This window comes from Panthera onca, chromosome Y (genome assembly GCF_046562875.1).
Source record: "Panthera onca isolate mPanOnc1 chromosome Y, mPanOnc1 haplotype 2, whole genome shotgun sequence".
NCBI classification, from domain to species: domain Eukaryota; kingdom Metazoa; phylum Chordata; class Mammalia; order Carnivora; family Felidae; genus Panthera; species Panthera onca.
In genome coordinates, this window is record NC_138358.1 from 14,522,372 (window position 1) to 14,541,829 (window position 19,458).

Genomic DNA, 19,458 nt, shown 5'->3' on the forward strand with positions numbered 1-19,458 from the left:
CAAAGCTGGGGTCTGAAAGAGCAAGGGGTCTCCTCCCAATCCCACATCCTCCTCAGCACCAAAGCGGCATTCCAAATCGTGGGCGTGCCCACCCTCTGGCTCCACTCCCACCTCCTCTGGGTGGCCACCTTCACGGGCTCCTTCCTGCCTGTCCGGCCAGAGAGGCCCTCTCCTGCCCCAGTGTGCATCCTCTAGACCTACGTCCTCCTGTGAGGTCACAGTTGAGCCGTATTTGTCCACTAACCGGCCCAGCATCAGCCCCAAGTTTTGGACCAATACATGTTTTTAGAATCCTGTCTTCCTTACGCCCATACCTGTCAGCGCAATTCCACGCTTTCAAAATGCATTTTCAGCTCAAGTCTTTCTTGCTCTTAGTAAATCCCTTCCCACCCCCACCTTGTGAACTTGAATTTGCGTTTACATTCTAGCAAGGTGCAATGTAATCCATTTCACAGACTGAGTTCCACCAAATTTGAACCCTGGGTCAGTTTCCACCATTTGGTGGGATCACACATCCTCATAAAAACCACTGTAGGTTTCAGCAAATCACAGACGGGGTGCCCACTGGGAGGGGCTGGGGATGGAAGGAATGTCACACAGTTTCCATAAATAAGACCATCGGGGAGACTGGGGGGCTCAGTCAGTTGAGCATCTGACTTTGGCTCAGATCATGATCTTGGTTTCGTGGGTTCGAGCCCCGCATTGGGCTCTGTGCTGACAGTTCAGAGCCTGGAGTCTGCTTCGGCTTGTCTCCCTCCCTCTCTGCTCCTCCCCTGCTCAAGCTCTGTCTCTCTCTCTCAAAATAAATAACGATTGGAGAAAAATTAAAAAAAATATCTTTGGTGTTGTCTTGCCCATGTTTTGGCCCGTTCCCCATTACCACGGCGAATTGAAAGTCTTTGGAAAGGGTGGGCACTGATGTCATGCAGTTTTGTTCCTTTCCTTGAGAAGCATCACATCAGGCACACTGTGGGGTGCTCCCCGAGTCTGCAGCAGAGGGTCACGTTTTGGTTTGTGGGGAGATGAGTGTATTGTACATCCCACAGATGTGCAAGAAGACTATTGTTAGCAGGTGCATTTTCTCCTACATATGTTGAAATCGATGGGCCCCACATCTGTACATGGGGCTCGAGGGCACCAGCCAGGAAGATTCATTGACGAGGGGACCATGCTTGGGTTCTCAGGGAGTTCTGAGGTGGAACCAACCCACAGGGGACCATCTTATTCTACAGGTTAATATTTATCAAATAGAAGCACCCAGCTCTATCTGGACCAAAACTAATGGGTCTTGATTTTGTTTGCATCTTTCTTGCTATGAGAAAAGGCAATTAGTTTCAACCTGGGAAACACCCCAGGGTGACAATTTTAGGTGCCTTCAACCACCAAGCTCACCTTCTTCCCCATTGTTTCCAAAATGGGGCAGGATTAAGCAGAGTGCTCCCCAGTGGCTCAATGCCAGCCCCTGTGTCCTCCCTGTTGGTTGGATACCGCCTTTGCTCTAAGCAGCAGACCTCCCTGGCTTCGTTCCGATAGGTACACGACATCTGTCAGGGCAGGGGCCCTCCCGTGTAAGTATCTTAGCCACAACAGGCCTGGAGATGTGTGGACATGGACCTTCGTGGTGTGGGCACTATGATCCAGGATCATGTGTTACATCCATAGCCACTGCTGTTTCCAGACAGAAAGATGATATTGCCCAGGGCTGGTAAAGTTTCAAAGGCATGATTGGATGTAAATTTCCTCGAAACGTCCATATCCTCTGAATGATAGCACCACTAATGTTGCCTTAAAAAAAAAAAAAGAGGTTCTGAATGCAATGTTCCCAGATTAAAATATAGTATCTATCTTTCTTCACAGGATAGTTTATCTCAAAACAAACAAAAAAAAATCTCCAGGCTGCATTTTGGTAAGCAGACTCAATGGCAGGCCACAAAATGTATCTCTTAGGAGAAAGACGCTGAAAATACAAATAAAAGTTGTCGCCATCAGCACAGAGGAGGAGGGATTCACAGAAGTGCGGCCATCACCAGCTTTGAAGTCTGGGCTCCTCCAGGCACCCTGGATGGCTCTCGCACTGCGCGGCTGCACTTGGCAGACAGAACTGCACCCAAACAAACATACCTTGACTCTCCACTACGCTCACCTCGCGCCAGGCACTTTGCCGAGTGCCTCATTGCCCATACCTAACGCAGAAATGACCGGCAGCGTGAAGAGCTCGGGATCGAGAATAGAAATGGCGACGCTGCCTTAAGCGGAGGCACAAAGCAGCCGGAGACCACTGTGTCTCTGTCTCAGCTGTGTGGTCTGCAGATCTCTGTGAGGAATGATGCTTTTAATCTTCAAAGCCTCTATGGCATGCGCACCATGACTGTCCCCATTCTGCAGGTAAGAAGCTGAAGCACAGGAAGGTTGAGAAACTTGTCTGAGGTCACACAGTGGGAGACTGAAACAGGGTTGAGATATTGGGCCAGTGCTCTTCTCACTCTGCTAGCATGTCTGGCAGACCCGCACAAGGGTATGAGTGTACCCCCAACACACACACACACACACACACACACACACACACACACACACACACACACTCAGGGCAACAATTTGCATCTCCAAGGCCCAGGTCTGGTAACATCTCTCCCCCTGTGGTCTCTAATCAATCCCTGAATCTTCTTTTAAACAGTGTTGCCAAAGCCAGTGGGGATCACCTGACACTGCTCTAAGAATCTGATGAAAAAATTAAGGATCCTTTCCCCCCAAAATGCACACACCATCTGGCTTGGAATCCCATATCCAGGACTACACGGACCCCGTAATGCTGAGCTGTGAGGTCCCAGCTAAGAACTTCTACCCTAAAGGAATCCCTTGTCCGACCTCTCTGGTAACGGTGTGAAGCCTTTATTGGTTTGATTTAGCTTGCCTTGTGTCAGTTCATCTTAAATGACCCCGAGATCCACCATGGCGAAATTCTATTCATTGCTATTAGATTTGTTCTGTTTTCATCCTGATTCATATTCAAAACTGAATTAAGTTCTGTGGAAAAACACCCATCAAATGCTTCTCAAGGAGTAGAAAGCCATTACTATGGCCCTGAGATTCCACCCTACTATTTTTCTCCACTCCCCCCACCCCAGTCCACTCAGCTGGAGAAGGGAACATTAACTAATTGGATAATCAGCATGCAAATGAAGGAGACCAGGATTCAAGCAGCCAGCAGGGCTGAGTCTGCACTGGACCCAGGCCTGGGGCGGGACTCCGGTCACCTCCCATCTCCCACAATCTGAGGGAGCAGGGAGATCACTCCACCTCTCCACCTATGGCTTAAATTGCCAACTTGAGAAATTGCACTCCTGGTTGCGTTACATCCAGATGAGACGTGTGATGTGCTCACAAGCCCTGAAGGTGAACGCACGCCCCATGCTGCGTGCCTTCCAGAGAGCATAAAGGAGATGACTGCCCGCGGCGGCAGGAGGAAGTGGGTGCAAGCCTGACTCACCCCTGATGCACCGCCAACCACTCTGGGAGCAAATTCCTGCTTGGCTTCTGTTCAGGAGCTGAGCTGCTCTCTCCCTCTTTTTAATCTCTATTTTTTCATCTTTTAATTTGTCATCACTGTGTGATCGCTGCCTTGCTGCTAAATTTGTAGTGAGGTGCTGCAGACTTGTGCCCTGTGTCTGAATGGCTTTGTCCCGACACCCCCCACCGCCCCCACCCCCCGCCCCCCGCACGCCCCGAGCCCAGAGAGAAGCCTGGCTGTGCATCCCCGAGAGGTCCCACAGCAGCTCGCGTTCTCTCCCCTGAACAGACACAGTGCATTCACCGTCTAAGGATCTGCCTTCCCTATTCTCAAATAAGAAATGAACAGTGTTTGAAATTCAGCTTTGAATCTCTCTGGTTCAAGTCAGCTGAGCCACTTCAAAAGGCTGTGAGTGCAAAGGAGGTGTGCGATTTGGGGGAAGCTTTGCAACGTTTCAGACTTTGAACTGAAACACTTCTCCAGCAGGCCTCATTAGCCCCCCTCTCCCCACGCCACCAGCCAGGGCACCCCTTAGCCACGGGGAGCAGGGAACAGGAGGAGTGGGGGAAGGTCCCCTGTCCCTAAAGCACCACCCTTCTAAGATTCCTAATGAGGACACCCTTGGGGCTCAGGCTGAGGCTGTGAGAAGGAGCCTGGCTTCTAAAGGGGGAGCATGTGCCGGCGAGGCGCCACGGTGTGAAAGTCCCCGGAGACAGGCACCTCCCTGGGAAGGCAGGGCATCGTCCATGTCCCAGGTGTAGAAGGGGCATCAGGCCACAGCCAGAGGGGGCCGTGCCTCCCTAGCCTACGGTCTCCCTCTGTCCTCTGCCACTAGCAGGCCACAAGATGTGCCTTTACACCCACCCTCCTCAACCCTGCAGAGGGACAGAGGAATGTGACCCAAGTCTGAATCTTTACATGAAGAGACCAAACATGCTAAACTAAATTCAGTAAGTCCTTGGTGTGTGAGCGTGATTCGTTCCAGAAACACACTTGGAATCCACAGCACTCATAGATCAAGGTGAATTTCAAGAACCATCGGCTCAGTTGTGATCATGGAACGTTCAGTGCCACCTACTACTCGTATGGCAAGACATCGCTCGTTTATCAAGCTAAAATTTATGACAAGTGTTTGCTCGTCTTGCAGAAGACTCACAGCACAAGTCACTTGCAATCCAAGGTTTTACCAGATGTAAATTATTTCTTCAGACCGAGCTCACTGGGCTTGGCTGAAGGTTCCCCCCACTTGCTACATGGCAAATGGGGGACCCCCGAGGACACTGGAGCAGCCGCTTGCAAAAACGGAGCAACCACATGGTGTGTGCACATCTGAGTGAGGTGTGAGACAGTCTGAGACCCAACGCCCACACACCAGCCAGGAGCAGGGCCAGCGGGGACCCCCTCACCGGGAGGGCACAGGCTGGTGGGCATCTGTCCCGGCATGCATGGCTATGATCGTGTCCCTGGTAACAGTGGAGACAGGGGGCATGGGAGGGTTTGTAGGGTACTTCTCCCCTCTGCCTACTGGGACTTGAGCTTTCTTGGTGCACAATGCACTCTCCCAACTGGAATAGAAAAAGGGAAGAAAGAAACTCATTGAAATCTACATGTGTAGGAGGAATATGTTCTTCTTGGCTTTTAGGTTATAGTTAAATTGTAGTAACTTGTAGTAATGTGTGTCCCTCCAGAGTTCCTAGATTGGAGCCCTAATCCCAAATGTCACTGTGTTTGAAGGTAGGGCCTTCAAGGAGGTAATCAAGGTTAGATGAGGTCACGAGGTTGGGGTTCTAAATCCAACAAGACTGTGCCAAGAGCACAGGCACCAAGCACAGAGCATGGGCTCTGGGAGGACACCGGGAGCTGATGGGAAGCCACAAGCCAGGAAGGGACTTTCACGGAGACCTACTCTGCAGGCACCTTGACCTTGGACTTCCAGCCTCCAAAACCTTGAGATACAGATTCCCTTTGTCTGAGTGTCCCGTCTGTGGTATTTGGTTCTGGCATTCAGAACCGAGACAACGGGCTTCCTGAAACTTTCTTCTACTCCGTTCTCAAACGAGTTAGAAGCTTCCTTTGGTGCTTGGTATTCGCCATCACCCTGAAGGAGCACCCCACCTCAAGGTGGAGCCCCCAAATATATTTGTTAGTTTTGCGGCAGAAACGCCACCTGCTCTAGATGGAAGAGAGGCAGGGGACAGAACAGGAAGACAGAATGGTGGCCCCAGAGGCTGGGGGTTCGGTATTTTGACTGTAAATGAGCAATCGATGAGCTTGCTAAGTACATGCACGTAACAGCCAATCAGCACCAAACCTTTCTGGAAGAAATGTCTACACCCTTCTGCAGAGTGAAGGGGCTGAATGGGGACTCAGGCTAGGCACTTCCTGCACCTGTAGGCTATAAGTCATGGAAAGAATGCTAGATTTATACACACACACACACATACACACACACACACACACATATATGTACATATATATGGATATATATATGTTATACATATATATATATAGACACACACATATATATACTTATATATGTTTATATATAAAATTATATTTATATATATTTATTATATATAACATATAATATTATATTTATATGTTTATTATATATATAATATATATTAATAAGAGACCTTAAAACCCCAAAACAACATTTTCATCTTTTGTATCTGAGCAACCAGGAAGCTGAGTGTACATGCGGGTGCCCACACTTGTATGTGCACATGCACACACGCGCACGCGCACACACACACACACACACACACACACACACACACACACACACACTTTCTAACTTGTTTTTGTGAAACAATAAGCCCCACCAGGGCTCCAGGTAGAGAAGGAGGGGTTGCTCGGTCACATTTGTAAGGAAGCAGCTGTCGTTTTCACCGGGCTGTGGTTTCCCCGGACGTGCACTGTGCCCACCCACCCCAGTCTCCAGCTCAGTGCCAGCAGGGAGACTGCAGGGCGCCTTCCGATTTCCAACCTGCAAAGGCCAACGCCAGTGAGGGCAAGGAGGAGACGTGGGGGTCAGACCCCAAGGGAGAAGAAACCCAGGCATATGGGGGGTGAATGGATCAGGATAAGCTTCACCTCCAAGAGCTATACACCAAGAGCAGTTACGGGGAATAAGAGAAAAGAGATTCCCAGGGAATTCCAGCAAGGCCAGAAGCAGCCATGTGGTAAAGTAAGTTTGTCTCCGGGGGCCACAGGGCCCGGCTGCTGGGGAGATGGGGAGGGACGCATGGGGAGCTCAAATGGAAAGAGAGGGCGCTTTCTGTTTTCTCACTATCTTTAGTTAGTTTGCAAAGAATGTATCGATACCACCACTTTTCACAGCACAGATTTGAAGGAGTCAATGTTATTGCTGCATCACACAGCCATGGTTAGGGTCCTGTCTCCTCTGCTTCTGTTCAACTCAGGGCAAGCATCTGGGCCTCTGTGAGCCTGAGTCTCAGCTGTCAAACAGGCACAATAATGACACAGCACTGGCCTCCTAGGGCTGCTTTGAAGATGAAAGGGACACTGTCCATTATGGCCACTATAGCACATGGCCTCATAGGCCGGGAGTGCTAATCGGGTGTTAGCCCTTGGTACTGACGCCCTTTGCATGGAGTTTCCTTGCCTCTTATGTTAGCTTTGGCTTCAAGTTTGCTAAACGGTGTCTCTTTGCTCTGGGGAAGTGTTTGGTCTGAAGCCCAGGCAACGAACGAACAGCCCTCTGTCACCTAGGCTGTCAGGGGACATGTCACTGTCTCCCAGAGCTGCATCCTGCCAGCCCTGCCATGCACTTCTCCAGGGTGCCCAGCACATGGGCCTCCTACGAGGCCAGCTGTCGACACACACTGTAGAACATTCACTCAGCTCTCAGAAAGGCCTCCCTAGTGGTCTTCTCGACAAGGGTTCCACTCTGTAAATTCCAGAGCAGATGGAGAGAGCCCTCGTCCTTCAGCCAAGGGTTGGAGGCCATGGAGGCAAACTCATCTGATGCTGTGACTCAGAGACTCGCTCATCCACAAGCACTCTGGGTGCAGAAGTAGTCTCTTGGCTGCTTCCAGCCCTGGGCCCATCTGCTACTCCCTGGCCAGGTTCCCAACCATGATGGTGGAAGTGCCAAGCCAAGGGCAGCAAGCGTCCCCAGCCAACCCAAAGCCCTCTTCCCCCTAACTTTCTCTGTGGTGACCACAATGCGGTAAGCAGGTGCACCTCTCCTTATTGCCTCATCACACGTCTGGACTTCCGGGAGACCCTCTCTTGCAAAGAAGAAAGATCGAAGGCTGGGTCTAGTGGTCACCAAGAGAGCATTCGAGCTACCACAGCTGTAAAATACTGAGCTCGATTCCAAGAAGTTGTCTGTACCTTTTCCAGATGTGAATGGACTGTTGCCTGGACAATCGTTTCCTTTTGTAAGAAGGGGAGAGCCTTCTGGAATCCTGGAATTCAATCTCTACAAGGAGCCTCAGACCTGGAGAAGGTCCAGTCTCTAAGTTGGCAAAAGACATCATTCAGGACCCCGGGCAGTCACAGGGCTTCCTGCAGCAGTGCTGTTTTACATGTTCCATCTGGCGGCCAGCAAGTAAAGGGATGAAGGGGAAAATTCTGGAGCAGACATCTGAGGCACGTGCTCTCTCTCTCTCTCTCTCTCTCTCTCTCTCTCTCTCTCTCTCTCTCTCAGATATATATATATATCTGTATTTTCTCTCTCTTTCTCTCTCACTTCCCACCATGTGCCCATGTGACAGGCAAGTGCCTCATGCTCCTGCTGAAGTTGAATGGGAGCAAGTGTCTAGAGGGCAGGAAGCATAACTCAGCATTAGCTCCAGGAAGGATTGCGTTTTATAAAAATTCCACCTTCCCTGTCTTTCACCAGCTTCTTAGAACGTGCAGGAGAGAGAGAGGAATCTCCAAGAAGTTTCCAGGGCACAAAGATATGAGGAGCACATTCACTATGAATTTGTTAATTGCATCAGAGATCAAGGCCAGCAAGACAAACTGCATCAGGGTTAGAATACTCCCGACAGCATCCCCTAGGCTCTGCTGTTTGCTCAACTAGACACAGACGTGGGCTGAATGGTCTGGTCTGACCTTGCTGACTCACCTAGCCCTCTGCTGACACCATCCATCTGTGCTGCTATGTTGGGAAAAAAGGCTCTCGAACCAGCAGTGGAAAGTTTCTGTGGGTGGTGATATTTCCACCGGGCGTCCAGAGGTGCTGGTGGGAGACATCCAAGAGCAAAGAACAGACTTTGTGAGTTCAAGCTGTGGTGATTTGGATTGACCCAGGATCATTGCACCCCAATCACTCAGTGTCATTTCCTTCCTTCTGGTTAACCTTACCTGGCTCTGATGTATTTATAAGATGCTCTTGGTTGAGTGTCTGTGGTCTGGTAAGGGAAAGAGGGGACACGGTGTCCCCACAGACAGATGTATGCTTGAACTAGGAGCCTTTTTCTGGCAGGGGTAAACCTCTCCCTGAACAAGGAAATTGGTGAAAGAAAAAAAGGGGGGAGCCAGGATCACTGAGGTTCTAGACCATGCCCCTCCCTGCAAAGGGTGAGCACTGTAAGTCCTTTCTAAGTCCTACCTTGGGGAGGCCTCACCTGCCAGTGGCTCTCCTGTTGTTACCTTTGACCACTGCATAAGAAGAAAAGGCCCTTGGCCAGGCACTCAGAAGAAGGCTTTTTTTAAGACAGCGATCTGGACTTAGGGCTTTTGATCTTACAGCACAGACTTACCTACGCATTCTGGAAAGCTCATCAAATTCTTCAAGGCATACTGGGCCATACTAGAAATTCCTCTGTAGCCAGCACAAGCCATGAGAACACATTTTATAAATCTGTGAATGACCTTACAATGTCTTCCCTTGGAAAGAAGCCGAAAGGATCACTGAAATAAGCGTCCAGGCTTTGTACTGGCCTTGATTTGAAGTAAGACCACTGGGAATTCCACCAAATGAAGCTTCTCTGACTGTTCACAAGCAAGACTTGCTTCTAGATTTAATTTCCAAAGGAAGGAAATGCATCCTGAAGACACACTTGTTACTGGAGAACATAAGATTATATAGGTGGTGGTCTTGAAACAGTATTCTTCATCCCCTGCCTCCAATGACATGCAAATCTAAATTCAGGTGGATAATAGAGCGAAATGGAAGGGGGATGTCATATAAGCCTAGGAATAAAATACAAAGACAAATTAAAAACTAATGCTAATTACTGGGGAGGGCAAGCCTTGCTAAATTAAGTCATAAAGTACAGAAACAAGGAAGGAAAGAAAGACGTGTTTGGTTACATGAGATTCTTAAATTTCTCTATACTATGCACATAGTTTGACGGCAAAAGATGTGGAAATAAACTGAAACATACACAACAGAAAAATAATTGGTGCCTGAGATAGAAAATTTTCTATAACACAATAAGAAAAATCCATTCTACACAATAGAAAAAAAATAGTCTAGGAATGATTCTTCATAAAACCAATCTAACTTGGACTGAAAACTTCAGCTTAAGACCAGGCAAGGTGGCCTCCTGTGCCCTCTACCAAACCCAACTAAGGCAATGGGGCGGGCGGTTATTGAGAAGCCACCCTATTGTGGAAAATGCCTCGGTGACAGGGAGAGTGCAGCACTCTAATTGGAAAGCCTCCGTCCCATGAGGGACACCCCAGGAAACACATACAACTGCTTCCATAATCCTCCAACATCCAGAGTATGTGTCACATTTCATGTAGACCTCAAGGAACGCAGTTATTTTTACCTTGATGTGACTCATTTGGGTTTAAAGACATCATCAGAGAATATCCTGAAGTCTCTGACACTGATGGGCAGTTGAAATGAAAGCGTCAATGGAGCGCCTGGGTGGCTCAGTCGGTTAAGCGGCAGACTTCGGCTCAGGTCATGATCTCGCGGTCCGTGAGTTCGAGCCCCGCATCGGGCTCTGTGCTGACAGCTCAGAGCCTGGAGCCTATGTCAGATTCTGTGTCTCCCTCTCTCTGACCCTCCCCCATTCACGCTATGTCTCTCTCTGTCTCAAAAATAAACATTAAAAAAAAAAAAAGCGTCAAGAACGACTTCTCCTGCCTGGCCCCCGTGCCTCCAGAAACACAAAGAGGCTCAGCACAGCAAGACCGAATGACTGGATGTTCTCATTCCATGAACTGTGGGGAAGAGAAAGTGCTGCTTGACTATGAGAGACACATTCACCGCAACCCGTTCTCTACTTAGTCTCTTCTCTGTCAAGGCATTATCCATTTTGCATGATGGAACTGTCATCAACAGATTCAATAGAACCTATTTTGTGGTCTGCCATATCTATTTTTCAGGGACACAAACCATTCAGGATAGAGTTTTGATGCCTTGGGCACTATTTCACACCTGGCTCGTTCCCCCCTCCTACCACCCATCCACTATTTCCATCTTTTAGATTCCTGAATGGCAAATCCAAAGCCCCTGCAATACCCAAATCCAGCTGGAAAGTGAAAAATTAACACTGTTTTCAAAATGTCGAATGGTTTTTGTGTGCCATGTGCTTAAGGCTTGCAGCTATAAAGCTTGGGAAAGAAATAACTTGGACACAACAATGTCTATAGTGTATTCTGACTCTAAAATGTTAGGATCTAGCCAACAATAGAAATTGGCTAAATAAAGTATGTTACAACCATAAGATGGAATGCTATCTGGCCATTTAATGTGATGCGGGAGAACATGAAATGACAATAGGAAAATGCTCATGATATAGCAAGAGGGAAAGCAGATTATAACAGCCTATGTACTGCATAATAACAGTTTTGTTAAAAATGCAAATAACAACCATGAGTGTGTGCACACACCCTTATGCCCGTGACAAAAAAGCCTGGAAGGATTGACATTAAAAACTCACTGTGGCTACTTGTTAGTAGTGGGAACACGGGTATGTTTTATTTTTCCCATAGTGCTTCTGTGTGGCTGAAACCTTCCTAGTAAACAAATACTGTTTTTCTAATCAGAAGAAAAAAATAGGCATTTAAAGTATAAAATTGCCAAGATGCATAATAAAAAAAATAATTTCATTGCTTTGGAGAAACTGGCCATAATAGCTCAGCTTTTTACTGTGGTAAAATACACGAAACATAAAATTTATCATTTTAACCACTTGAGGGTGTACGACACAGTGGCAGTGAAGTATTTCCACACCCTTGTGCAGCCATCACCACCATGTAGCTCCAGAACATTTTCATCACTCCAAGAGGAAATCCCGTACACATTGAGTTCCCACCCCACTATACACCTGTCCCCTAAAATCTACAAATCTGCTTTCTGTATATGGATTTGCTTATTCTGTATGTTTAATGTAAGTGGAATAACACAATATGTGGCCTCTGTGTCTTTGCTCACTTAACACAAAGTTTTCAAGATTCAGTTGTGTTATAGCATGTATCTGTACGCCATCACCTTTTATACCAGAATGCTATTCCGTTGTATGGCTATACTACACTTTCTTTATCTGTTCATCCCTTGATGGGCATTTGAGTTGTTTCCACCTTTTTGCTACTGTATTAAGTACTGCAACACACATTCGCATACAAGTTTTTGGTTGAACACCTGTTTTCGATTATTTTGGGTATATACCTAGGAGTGGAAATGCTGGGTCATGTGGCAATTCTAGGTTTAACCTACTGAGGATCATCCAAAGTGTCCTACAGAGTGGCTCCATCACTTGAAATTCTGATCAGCAATGCACAGTGTTCTAATTTCTCCACATTCTCACAAACACTTATTTCCTATGGATTATGATTATGATTCTAGATATCCTAGTGGGTGTGAAGTGGCATTATCTCATTGTGGTTTTATCTGCATTCCTCAAATGACTGTTCATGTTGATATCCCATGCATTAATTGGGCTTTTAGTCTTTTTGTTGTTGAATTGTAAGTGTCCTTTATATATATTGGATACTAGACCCTTTTCAGATATGTCATTTGTAAATTCTTCCTCATTCTGTCAGTTCTTTTTTTCATTCTGAATAGTGTCCTTTGATGCAGGAAAGAGATTTGAGATGAACAAGTATAAGTCCTCCAACTTTGTTCTTCTATTTCAAGATAGAGTTGACTATTCTATGTGCCTTGAATTTTCTTACAAATGTATGTCCAGCTTTACTACTTTTACAAAAAGCCATTGAGATTTTGATAGCTATTAAAAGGAATCCATAGATTGTTTGGGGGAGTCCTACAATCTCAACACTATTGTCTTCTATCACATGAACACAGGGTGTCTATATTTAGCTGCCTTCATTTTTTCAGCAATATTTTGTAGTTTTCATTGTACAAGACTTGTACCTCCTCAAATTATTCCTAAGTACCTAATTCTTTTTGATACTGTTGTAAATGGAATTGATTTCTTAATTTCTGTTTCAGAAAGTTCATTACAGAATTACAACTGATTATATCCTCTATAAATAGAGACAACTTTCCTTTTTCCTTTCCAATGTTGGTGTCTTTTTATTTCTTTTTCTTGCCTAATTGCTCTGGCTAGGACTTCGCGTACAATTCTGAAAAGATGGTGAAAGTGTGAATTCTTGTTTCATTCAGGTGTGATATTAGCTGTGGATTTTACATAAATGTTGTTCATTACATCGGGGAAGTTCCCTTTATTCCTTGTTTAGTTTAGTTTTTGTTTGTTTTTACCTTGAAAGGACACTAGGTTTTACCAGATGCTTGGTTTTTTTTAATCTGCATTTATTGAAATGATTATGTGATTTATTTTCTTTCTTCATTCTATCAGTGTGAGGTATTACACTGATTGGTTTTGGTATGTTGAACTACTCTTGCATTCTTGGAGTGAATACCACTTGCTCATGGTGCATATTGCTACTATTGCTACTTGCTTTGGTTTGCTAATGTATTGTTGAGGATTTTTGTGTTTTATTCATGGGCACATTAGCCTTTTTTTAATGTCTTTTGCTGACTTTGGTATCAGGGTAATGCTGGCCCTATAGAATGAGTTAGGAAGTATTCCTTTCTCTTCCATGTTTTGGAAGAGGTTGAGAAAGATTGGTACTGATTGCTTAGATGTCTGTTAGAGTTCATTGGTAGTCACGTGGTCCTGGGCATTTTTTGTGTGCTTGTTTGTTTGTAGGTTTTTGGTTAATGATTCAAATAGTTCAGCTTTTAAAAGAACCGTATTAAAACATAAATTGAAGATTTTCCTTCAAATGACCAATTCAGTCACTTTTAACTTTGGCCCTGATGTGAAGCCCATGTGATTTTGCAAGTTGGATGAAGAACTTCTTCTTTAACCAAACAAATTGCTTCCAAGTTTATGCATATTCCCATTGGCAATTAGTTAATAAAATCTTGGAAATGTAGGTTTCCTCTGACTTTTCATTGCACATTCAAGCCCTCTTGTATCTGTGGACCCGTTTTCGGGTTAACAGCTGACTTACTACAAAAGAGACAAATAAAATATGAATAGCTTATAATGTCAAAGTATGGAAGGTAAGTGACTAAAAATGTAATTCCAACTTTTAGACGTTAGCAGCTATCAGAAGGCCAAAGTCACACTGTAAACATCACTCATTCACTCATTACGGAATATAGTATTTATTCTATGGAATACCATGAGTGCTCCACTTAAATGCCTGTGCTGTTCATAACCCCATGTGAAGATTTTATGTCCCTCGTCTCTGGGGTCCTTTCCACCCATCAGATTTCTTACCCATAAGAGCGCTCTTCATGGGGATGATCTATTAAAATGCCTTTCAGCTTTGCTCACGTTTATTGTTGCTGTTGTTTTGTCATTGCAATTGTTTGGTTGCAGTGATTTTTACCCGTCAATTCCATGTACTTCCTGACTTCAGAAAATTCTTTCTTAGTCGAATTGTTGGGTTCACACTTTTTTTAGTCCAAATATAACAATTCTGAAAATATATCTTATACCTGTGGCTACAATGGAATGTATGGGGAATTCAGTTTCATTACAGAAGCCGGACTTCCTACAAAACTAACCATTCACCTAGACACCTAGACAGTTGCTCAGACAGAAGATATGCTTTGCACAAAAACAAAATGCAACTGAAGACACAATTCCCAAATAAGCAAATGAGCTAGTTCATGTGGAGGCTCATGGGTGAAAGAAGTGAGCTCCCAAAAGTCTGCTTCCTAGACGTGGGGGTCACGGCCAAACCAAACTTTCCCAGACTCCGTGTATTTCTCTGTAAGATGGATATGATACTAGTTCCTACCATGCTGGATTGTTGCGGGGATTGAGTGAGAGAAACCAGCTAAATCCATTAGCACTGTCTGTGGCAGGTAGTGAATAGTCAATACACGCTAACTGGTTAGACGTAGTAACATCAGTACAAACAGAATCAAGAACATTAATGTTCTGCATTTTTCTGCGTATCAGATCCTCCGCAAATGTAAGCCAGTTACCGCTAGTGCCTTCGTGCTGAGTTCTCAGCCAATGTACTCACGTTCATTCAATCATTCATTCATTCATTCATTCATTCATTCATTCATTCCTTCATTCAACAAATGTCCAGAAAATAAATGCCTGTCGGTGCTAGCCCAAGTACTGATGAGGGAATAGTACCAGGTCTCTGACCTAACTGTTTACAGCATGGGTCAGCAAACTTATTCTGCTACTGGCCAGAGAGCAAATATTTTAGGATTTTTGAGCCATACACCTCTGATGGAAGAGGCATTCATTTCAGCCATCATACTGCAAGAGCAGCCATGTGTCAAAATGAATGGGCATGGCCGTGTGCCAATACAACTTTGTTTACAAAAACAGGCAGTGACCAGCATTTGGCTTGAAGTAGACGATTTAGAGATTTTCAGTATAGAATCTAACAAAGGGAATCGTTAAATAAATACAGTCAAGTATGATCAATACTCCGATGGTCTCAAAGAAGGCCAAGGAAGTCTTCCCAGAAGAAGCAATACTTAATCGAGTACCAAATGGTTGCACAGACGACAGTCAGGCAAGGAGGGAGAGAACAGCATTGTAGGCAGAGGCATGGTGTGTGCAGGGCTGGGAGAAGAAAGAGAAGTCAAGAGACCAGACATAGAAACAGAGACGGTTGGACAGGAATGATATCAGAGGAGCACCTCAAACTGAACAGGGCTTGAGTGCTGGGGCCATTGGGATGAAGCTATAGAGGGGTGAGGACCAGGTTGTGAAGGCTTCTGGCACTGGGACTTGTCACCCCTCACCACCTGGCGCACATCTCTGATGAGAGCCGCATAGGGCTGGCATCTCTCCATCTGCAGACATTCCCGGGGCCAGGCACCTTCCTGACAGACCCCAGTAAACAACTGTCTATAATACCTCAACTTCTGAGTATCGTGAACATGCCAGTGAAATCTCAAAAGAGATCAATTAAAAGAAGGGCTAAACATTCAAGGAAGTTGACTTCGTTTTCAACAGAAGAAAGCTTTTTGACAGTGAGATAATTGTATTCCATAATCTTTCCGTTTTTCAGCATCATGGACTAAAAAAAAGTTACTTCATGCTCATCCAGGATAAGAAAATAGATTTGCAAGATGAGCATCCTCTACGTTCAGATGCACAGTTTCCATGTTCATTATTGGCCAACACAACAGTCCGTTCCCAAGGAAGAGTAATGGTTTGCTTTACTTGACGTTTTGAGCTGTCACATCTGAGGGCCAGGTCCCAGGGGAGGCACATTGCCCCGTCACTTGGAAACAAACCAGTCTGTCCCCTCAGTCAGTCGGTCACCCCGTGAGGCATCTCAGCACTGAGGTGGGCTCACACTACAGTGCCCTTCATCCTTTCCAATGGCTCTGGAAAGTGAGGACGTGGGTGTAGGAACATGAAGAAGACAGAGAATTCAAGAGCAGATAGTCACACTTGGCTTGAAAATAGTCCAGTGGTGGCCGGCCCTGCCTCATAATAAGTAAACACTCAGGAAAACCAGCATAGACCTCTGCATATAGACCCATATGAGGGGAACCGTGGAAAAATTCTAGCACAGAAAGCTGGCTTTTGTCCCAAACATCAAAATCTGAACATGTTCTCAAATATATACAGTAACCTATTCTCCTCTGTATTCTACTATTACCTTACATTTTAGCCTGAATTTAATTCTCAGTTCATGATAGCTTATGAACTCATACATGCTCGTAAACAAATGTTCGAAGGAGAAGGCACAGCAGAGATGGTTTCAGCTGTTAAAATTCTACATATAAAGAGCGATTAGTGCATCGAACCTACCCTAACATTTCATTCTCTTAATGGAATTCATGCTGAATTTTGATTGCAAGAAGTAAGAGATTTTATTTTCATGAAAGCCCATTTCTGTTGCATGACACAATACATGGCTAAATAAACACAGCATCACCAGAAAATAAATCCCAATTTGAAGTCTGAAAGGGCACTTCTATTTCTTGAATATCCTGATTGTCAACTTTTTGATGGGAAAAATAATACATAGCAGTGACTGTACACATAGGTCTATACTGGGTATCTTGGCCATGTGTCCCGAGTTTCATTTGTTGAATCCCCATGTTTTCTGTTCCAGAGCGTCTCGTGGCATTTATTATGTTCTCCTAAAACCGCAGCTCATGAAGGCGTTGGAAAGGTCACTGTTTCCTGGTAATGATTTTTAAAAGAGTTTAAGTTAATATATCTGTCCTCCAATAAAAGATGATGTTTCATGTGCATTTGTTTCTGAAATTGAGGCGTATCTGTTTGTGTTCTCCGGGAGCCATTGTTCAGTTTCCGAATGTTTCCTGAAGTTTCCCTACAGCAGGGTGCTCCCCTGCACATCTGTAATGAGGGCAACTTTGTTCCCACCTATGTCTGTGGACAGGGATAGAGCAGCAAGGCTCAGACAGCACAAGGCTCTCAGGAGACTCTCTTCTGAAGACAATGGTACAAAGACCTTGCCATGGAGAAAGACAGAAGGTCATAAAAATTAGTGGCCTTAACACCCTTAGTTAAAAATATAAAGGAAATCATTTATCTTCCCTTAAAGTTTTATACTAGTCCGCCTGTTCTAAAAAAAGAGAACTCTAACACTGAGCTTCGCAGCAACCAGGAAATTTTGCTATTTATTTTATATTTTGGACTTCTGGTAAGATGGCAGTTTTACATACTGGTCATTTCAATTTTAATTGTTGGTGAGATTTTTTTTTCTCAGCGTGGAGGAAAATGACCATCTGTCCTCTGGTTTCCCTGAAAAAGGAGCAAGAAAAGGAGGGCTTCATTTCTACAGGCTGGCTTTCTTCCAAAAAGGGAAAGTTCTCCGAAGATTTGCGCTGCCACATGGGCAAGAGAAGGCAGGGAAGTGCTGGCAGACACAGGGCAGGGGCCTGGCTGGCTCTGCTATCAAGCAGGGGGACCAGCAGACCCATACTAGGAAGCTGGTAAGAACAGAAATGCCCAGGGGAGCTGAGGGTCAGGGAAGTGTGCAGGAGGTGGGTAAGGGGATCGGGACTAGGAAATCAAGACCAGGGAACAAGGTGAGGAATCAGGCCAAAGGCTCGGTCACAGAAAGGACACAGAAGAGCTTACAGAGTCTGACCAGGGAGGGGCAGGAGCAGGTGGGAGGCCAGGTGGGGATGCTGAGAGGGCATGAGATTCAGAATCAGACGGCTCAGGGTCAAATGTGCTGCAGGGCATCTTTCAGGAGACTCCTGGAGCCCCTGCCGCACATCAGCACAACTCAGATTTCCCTGAAGCCTTTCCAGCTTTCCTGATGTTCTTGGTCTCTTGCTCTGAGCTGTGACAGTCCTTCACTCTGCAAAACTCCCCCACAGGTTCACCCATCGCCACCTGGTTTCTTCTTCATTATCCCAAAGCTCTTTGATCCCAAGGTACTACTTTCTTCATGACTTTGTGAGCCCAGGGACTGTTCAGGCGCACGTGTAACTGGATCTTCGGTATGGAAGACAGAGGCAAGAAAGCAACACGGTTCCCTCAGGCCAGGACCCAACTCTGTTTTTACACTTTTATTCACCGAAATTGAAAACACACACGGTACCACTTGATCAATTTTCTCAAATTGAATACATTCACATAACCAGTACCCAGATGAAGAAACAGAATGTGATCAGCACCACCCAAAAGCTCCCCTTAGTCCGTCCGCTTATGCTGTCACAAGGGTGACTACTGCCCCAGTTCGGGAAGGCTTTGAGCTGAACCTGCAGACATACCCATAGTGCACTGCTCCCAGAACCACATCTGAACATCCAGGGGACACTGGGGCTGAGATGCCGACCAGCAAGGATCAAGGTGAGCATCAGCCCGAAGCCCTGAATCAGGCCTCGAGTGGCATCCTCCTTTCATTACGAGGCTCTGGCTCGAAAGGCAGCTATGTGACACCGAGCTTCACAAGTGCAGGGAAGGACAGCGGGGCATTCGGTCTTGCTCAGCGGATCAAGTCAGGGAGGGGGACAAAACCGAAGAGATTCATAAATATGGAGAACAAACTGAGGGTTACGGGAGGGGCAGTGGGAGGGGGGATGGGCTAAATAGGTAAGGGGTGCTAAGGAATCTACTCCTGAAATCATTGTTGCACTATATGCTAACTAATTTGGATGTAAATTTAAAAAAAAATAAAAAAATAAAACACGTCAATAAAATAAATGAATGAATGAATGGATAGATGATAGATAGATAGATAGATAGATAGATAGATAGATAGATAGATAGATAGATAAATGGAGAAGGAAATGTTTAAATGGTTTTATGCCAATAAATTTGACAGCTTAGATGAAAAAGAAAACACAACCTACCAAAACTGTCACAAGTAGAAACAGAACGTCTGAATAGTCCAACAGGACAGCAGTGCTACTTTTCCATCCAGAGGACCTGTGATTCCTCCCATTGAAGGTTTCTACCCAGCAGTGGTGTCAGAGCTGTGCATTTGAATATCCTGGGAAGCTTTCGAAGATACCAAATGTGCGTGTCACCCTTAAAGATTCTGATGCAATTGAGCAGAGTGGGCCCAGA